The following is a 6655-nucleotide window of genomic DNA, read 5'->3' on the forward strand; positions in this document are numbered from 1 at the left end:
GGCGATTTCTTTTATTCAGGAAGCGTTTCTCATCTTGTTGGGATCCGTGAGAGGAAAGGTAACTGATGCATAATGGACTTGGCACGAGAAGGAAGCGTTCCTCAAAGCAAATAGGATCTACTACGAGCTGATCTTTGCTAGACTAAGGAACTGCAGAAAGACGTTCTGGAGCTACGAAAACTACTAGCTTATCAGATGATGCTCGCACGCATCTAGCCACTGCTTGTTACCACTGTACAATGAAACCATACTTCATTGTAACAGACCTTTGAATGTCAGCCCTTTTCTGAACAACCTAACGTTTCTAAAGCGATCTATATTTAAAAGTCTGGTTAAATTTAACAAATTTACGTTAAATGTGTCTTAGTTTTAAAAATGAGACAATTGTTCAGCAAAAAAAAGGGGCGCATAAACCGTGTTCGCTAGCTAGTTTCAATTGACTACTCGCAGTACGACCAGCTCGGTTATCTATTGATTTTCAAAGTGTAATAGAATTTTCGATGGAACAATTTTGTCTAGAGCAGAGTCTAGATTTATGACGCTTAACCGATACGTATTATACAGAAAGAGGATGACAATATCTGTGATTGTTACCATGGGTCCGAGTAGACAATGTTAACATACTTGTGATTAATACACGCAGTAAACCGTAGCTTGCAAACAATTGCTAATTTTTTCTTAAACAACAACTTCGTAAGTTCTTATCTAGCGTCTGTATATAAACAATTCGTCCTTTTCTTTTTTTTTTTTTTTTATGTTTCTTACTCAAGTCGGATTACTGTTTTTTGACTAGTTTGCTCTGCAATGGCAGCCAAGAATTGTTAAGTTCAAACCTAACGGATCCGTTATCGGTGTTCAAATCGGTAATTTCAATTAGGTAAGCAGCGATTCACTCATTTGGAGAAGGTTGACATTTTTTGAGAGCCATAATTATCAAAACAAATATTTGCAAGATATTTGGTATTTTGGTGCTGGGCTTTATACAGTTTAGCGTTTACCGTTTGCTGTGTTCTCCTATATTCGGTTCATTGTTGTTATCGATTAAATAGCCCATATACATCACGCCTTTACGAATATAGTCGGTAACATAGACGGAATATCTATACCAGTGTAGCGCATTGCACACACCGAACAAACTATATGTTTGTCTATGCAAAGCATAAGGCGGTATATGTACTAAAGATGGTAGATAAAGCCGAGAAACAACGGCGTAATCTTGGTCACTGGCGCCAACAGAACGATGCCGCTTTTGCTGCCGCTGAATAGGTATGTTTTTGTTTATGTGTATGCAAGATGTATTATCGGGAAACACGTGAATAAATTGGGAGACTGCGTACCTAACTGATACTGCGCTCGCTCGCTCGCTCGTAATTAGGAAATGCCGTCGTCGCCTCTTTAACTAGAGGGGAAAAAGAAGAAGGAAAGTAGTCGCTTTGGACCACCAGGGAGTTCGGGCCTCGAGCAAATGCTCAGGACACACATCATACAGCGAAGGTATTGCTTAAAGCAATACCACTAGTTCACCGTTAACTGATGGTCCAGCGTTTCACGTCGGCACCAACCGTAGCAAAACATTTACTGCCGCTGGCTGCGGCGAGACGGCGCCAAGACAGACTTCGTGCCTGTCGCTTTCCCGTTTTTAGTCCCGTTGTCCCGAATAGTAATAACAATAATAATACGGCTAATAATAATACTAACCTTTTAAAAAAGAAGGCCGCTGCTCCCTTTCGAAATCGGCCTTAGCCAGATCGCTGGAAACAGGCTAACACGCGTGTCCTGGCTCGATGTTTATAGTGCGTCCAGGGGTGTCTGCACTCACCAGCGCTTTGTGCTCTATGGCCTTCTCACTGTACCCGACGGAGAATGTCGATCCGTACAATGAGATAGCAGGCGAATTATTCAGGACGTTGTTGTCGTTTCGATGACTGACTGGAGTTGTGTTGCTTAAAAATTCCCCCCCATAGCCCGCCTCGACCAGACGGGTGGAGCCAGAAGTAAAAAACGTTTCCTACTCATTTAAGCTTTAAGCAAAAGCTGAGTACATAGTCAAGTAACTAAGCCGCCTAAGAGACACAGATTCGCCAGCTATATCATAGCGCACTGATCTCTTTCGTCATATGAAGATCATATTCAATCCAGCTATAGGCTCTATCTGTGGCATACGAAGGCTCAATTTTAGCACGTAGTGATCGTAGAAGCTGTGCTAACCGCTGTGGCTGGCGTTAGCGTGACAGCAGAGAAGATGCGGTAATACGTGCACCAGGCAACTGCATTACTCGCTCGTAAATGCGTCCACATGTTCCCTTAGTAGAGTTTACATAATCGACCTGAATACAAGCAGACACATCGGACCAGGCGGACCCACACCACGGCCGACCAAATCACCCGCAGCGCATTGCGATCATAACCTTTGCCGCATTCGCCCATTTATAGACATGGGCAAACAAAAATAAAAGGTTGGCTTCAGTTTTCGGAACGATCAAAAAGCAACGCAATTTAGAATATACGCCTCACAGAGTACCGGATTGCTGTAGGCCATAAGCAACATCTGCTAACTGCACATAAGCAGCTTTGTTAAACAGGGGCGTCCTCTTGAGAAAGAACAGAACGTGGGTATTTGTGCAGATGGCTAACGATAGAAAGCTCGAATCGGTGCTGACCCACAGTTTGGCCCAGCACGTTTTCAGTAACTTCGTCAGCAAGCGAATCTGATACTGTATTCAACGAGCTGCCAGCTGAAGAACGTTGACTCGAACTATTTTTTTTTTCTCTTTTATGCTGAATGTAAGGCCGAAGAACGAAAATAGACTATGCTTTTATTGCCTAAGCGTAGGAATGTATTCATAGTCAATTCATGATCATTTTATGTAATGCTATTTAGTGGTAAACGTTGATAAACCTAGCATGTTCCCATGATGACAAACTACGAATTTTCTAAAGTGTGCGAGCCTCTTATGCAACGAGTAGTCGAAAGGGGTTCAGATGTGCTGCTCCGGCGAACGCTACGACCACCATTTTCAAGTTGTTCAACTGTACAGCCGCAATAGTGACCAATGACCGCGTTACTCTCCGAAAAATGAGCTAGATATTGTACGATGATCCGCAGTGGAAGATCTTGCAGATTGTGTTATTGTAGCCATCACGGCATAGTCGTATATGGACAAAGTGACGACTCTATTTATTTTAGCGAGCCAAAATTGGTGCCGTGCCGTGCCGTGCCTCTTTTTGCCTGCATTACACGCTCGCCTTTCTACATACTCATCTAGCCTGCCCACATGCATAACCTTACCTATGTAGGCATGTAACAATATATTCCTTGCAGCGTTCGGTTACAGTGACGAATTATTGCAGATCAACAGGAGGCAAGTTGCAGGTAGATACAGGGGCACTGACAAGCTCAGATTCAAATACAAAATGGCTAGTGATTCAGGTTAGCAGATTCAAAGTTGGTTTGCCCTAGAATCGGGGAGATCGCGTTGCCCACGAGGTAGAAGAGTGGCCAGCCGTCGCGAACAAAGTCGGAACAGTTTCAACGATCGAAGAGTGCGCGCCTAACCATCACAGGCGCTACAATTTTGTAAACAATTCAAACGCTATATGGTGGGTGAAGCCAGAAGCCGCTTGCCCTCAGGTAAAATAGATCAAATAACCACAGCATAAAAAAAATTAAGCGCGTCATGGATTGAGCCGATTCAGCGAGAGTTACCTTGGGGCGATGTCAGATGATGGTAGGGCATTTAATGCTTACTCATCAAGTGACATCTTACTCTATTAGCTCGTTTTGAAAGTTGCGCATAAAGAATAATTTCGAGGTTGCCAAGAACTTCCTCGGTGGAACAAAGGAAGTTCATAATCGTCACTTACGTAGCTCGTTATCGGCAGCCACGCTCGTATACAGATCACAGACCAGCAAAACTTCAGCTGAAGCCTATACAGAAATTCATGAGAGACCCCATAGTTGGTTGTGGGAAGCCCGTCAGTAGCCCATAGCTGAAATGATTTTATCAAGGTGATAAAGATGCCTAGTTTTTTCAGTGAAGCCGGGTCGACCCGAGATTTCATATGCATTTTCAATAGAAAAACGAAAGGTCCAATCGATTCCAGTCACTTCAGGTTTTGCCAGTCGGCTTCTCTGAGTCAAGCCCTTATTTGATGTACGCGCAAAGACAATTTAGAGCGTAGAAGAAAGCAACGGTTTAGGTAGTTCATTATTATATTCATTTCAGGATATAATAATAATTCATTCAGGATACAAGTAAAAAAAAACCTTTTATTTTTAATACACGTTATAAAAAAAATCTCTCTCAGGTTTAAATATGTGCAAATTTCTTAATTCAGCGTTCAAGAGGGCACAAGGCCTCACTGGCAAGCCACCAAATAGCTAGCTTGAACACTTGGGGCTATTTTTATTTTGCATTCGCGTCCTGCTTTTGTTAATAATATACATTTCACGGTGTCAAATCGAACTAGCTAGAAGTCGATCTAAGATTCTCCGTTCAAGATAATTAGTTGCTGAAGTTTGTCGCTATCTGATGGAACTGTTAGGCGCGGCCACCTAACTTGGATACAATCTCGATGCTAGCAATTTAGATAGGAACGTTTTGATGTCGAAATACATGTAAAAAGATATACGGCTTATTTGCAGTTTTTCAATTTACAAACTGATTTATAGATCTGTATATGTAGAAAAAATGTATAGAGCTGAAGATTCTAGTTCTCGCTCAATGTTAATGCTATAACAGCTTGGAAATACGTAACCTTGGTCTGCCCACGAAACGGTGTTTATCTGAATGGTATTAGGGTGCCACCCTGTGAGAACATTCGATTAAGATACTATTATATCGAATATAAAAATCTGCTCGGGCAAGATCCCAGTGGTCTGCTCATTCTTATACTTCAGACCTGACGTTTCGTTCTACTCAACTTATTCTAGAAGTTTATTACGACGGAACGGCGTGCCTACGTGGCCAGTCGAACATGGCCGTCGGGATGTTCCGTAACTAGGGTCGAAATCAACAGAAATGATAGGTCTTCATGCGTTAAATAGGAAGGCGTAAATCTGGACAATGTTAAGTATCCGGGACATAAGCTGACCGCAAACGCAGCTAATACTGGTAAATATCATTTGAATCAGATGTGATAACATTGATTACGAGATATTGGAATTGCTGGCTGGCAATATATGATTTAATTATGAAACTTTTGCAACAATGTAACACAGCAAGACTGATGCCCGTCGCCCTAAGCCGACTGCGCCAAAAAACGTATTTAACATATTCCATAACAGAGAAATAGTACATTCTATAAAGGGTACCGAATGGCGACGCCTGATTTTCTCTGACCCTGCTTCAGATGCTTGTCTAGAACGATTGAATGGGCCTAGCAATTCTATTACTTTATATATAGATCACCCAGTTACTGCAATGGCTCACTAACCGATTCGATTGTCTCTAAGGGACAAAGACGTATTCGTGCCTCTTCCCAAACGTTTCCACTTCAGAGCTGCATTAAATTTTAGCACAGTCCTCGAACTCTATTCGTAACCTGAACACAGATGAGAGCTCTTTTACAAGCTTCGATAATGATAGGTCTTAGTCTTAGTAAGACGAACGAAGACATTCTGCCTTCGAAGAAGATCCGCTGAAGGTATAACAATAAATTTATTGGTAGATGGCGTCTACCGACTACATCTGATTAGTCGCGCCAGTGTCCACTCTTCTTTCGTTCATCCAGTATCAGCAATGGGATCGGTTAGAAAGGCTATGCTTGACACGAGCTGTGCAGATCTATGCGTCCCCGTGATATCTTAATGGGTAACGTATAGTCTTAGATATACATTGTGGGCTAGGTTCGAACCCATAACGCATCGATGGGCACGCAAACAGAGACACCGTTCGTTTCGTGCTGGGAGCCTGCCGTCTGATGGAATACCTAACAACGATACCGGACGTAAAACATCAAACATAGAAATGTGCAGGTGGGCGCGTTAACACAAGTGCAAATGTTGGCGCCCGATAATTGACTCCGCACAAGCAGTAATCAGTAACATTATTCCATATTGTTGCACGCCACATCGCTGGAGGTATGAGCAGATCTATGGTTAGAATAGAGGAGCTGACATTGATTTGGCAAGTAAATTCGTTTGATTCGAGTCATTGTCAATGATTACGGTAATTTCTCGAAAACTATACCTCGCCATGTACTTGGAAAAGTGTTCGATTATGTATGTTGTCGGCTGCTACCTTCCGCAGTCTACTTCGGCCTAGATCTCTCTATAGAAGGACGTTTGCCAGGCTGTCCTGTGTTACTGAGCCGATCATCGTTCTCGTCAGCATATTTGGATTCCGCCATTGATTATGGATGGCTGGAGTACTAGAGAAGGTTAGCTAAACCTTTAGGAGGCTCTATCCAGAACAATGTTGTGCGATGCCGAACGGCGGTATCGTATCAGCTACCTTCACCGACCGCATCAGCAACCTAGCCCATCGACGTTCAATAATAATCTAGCTTTTCCTTTCTTCTTCCAGCCTGATAAACACAGCGATCAGCAGCAGTGCACCTCGCAGGTAGCCACCAATCACGTCGCTCAAGCAGGGTACCGCCCATCGATCAGGCTCCGCCCTCCAGCACAGACAAACTTCCAGGCAGACAGCAG

The sequence above is a fragment of the Varroa jacobsoni genome, unplaced genomic scaffold (assembly GCF_002532875.2).
Source record: "Varroa jacobsoni isolate VJ856 unplaced genomic scaffold, vjacob_1.0 contig00962, whole genome shotgun sequence".
NCBI classification, from domain to species: Eukaryota; Metazoa; Arthropoda; class Arachnida; order Mesostigmata; family Varroidae; genus Varroa; species Varroa jacobsoni.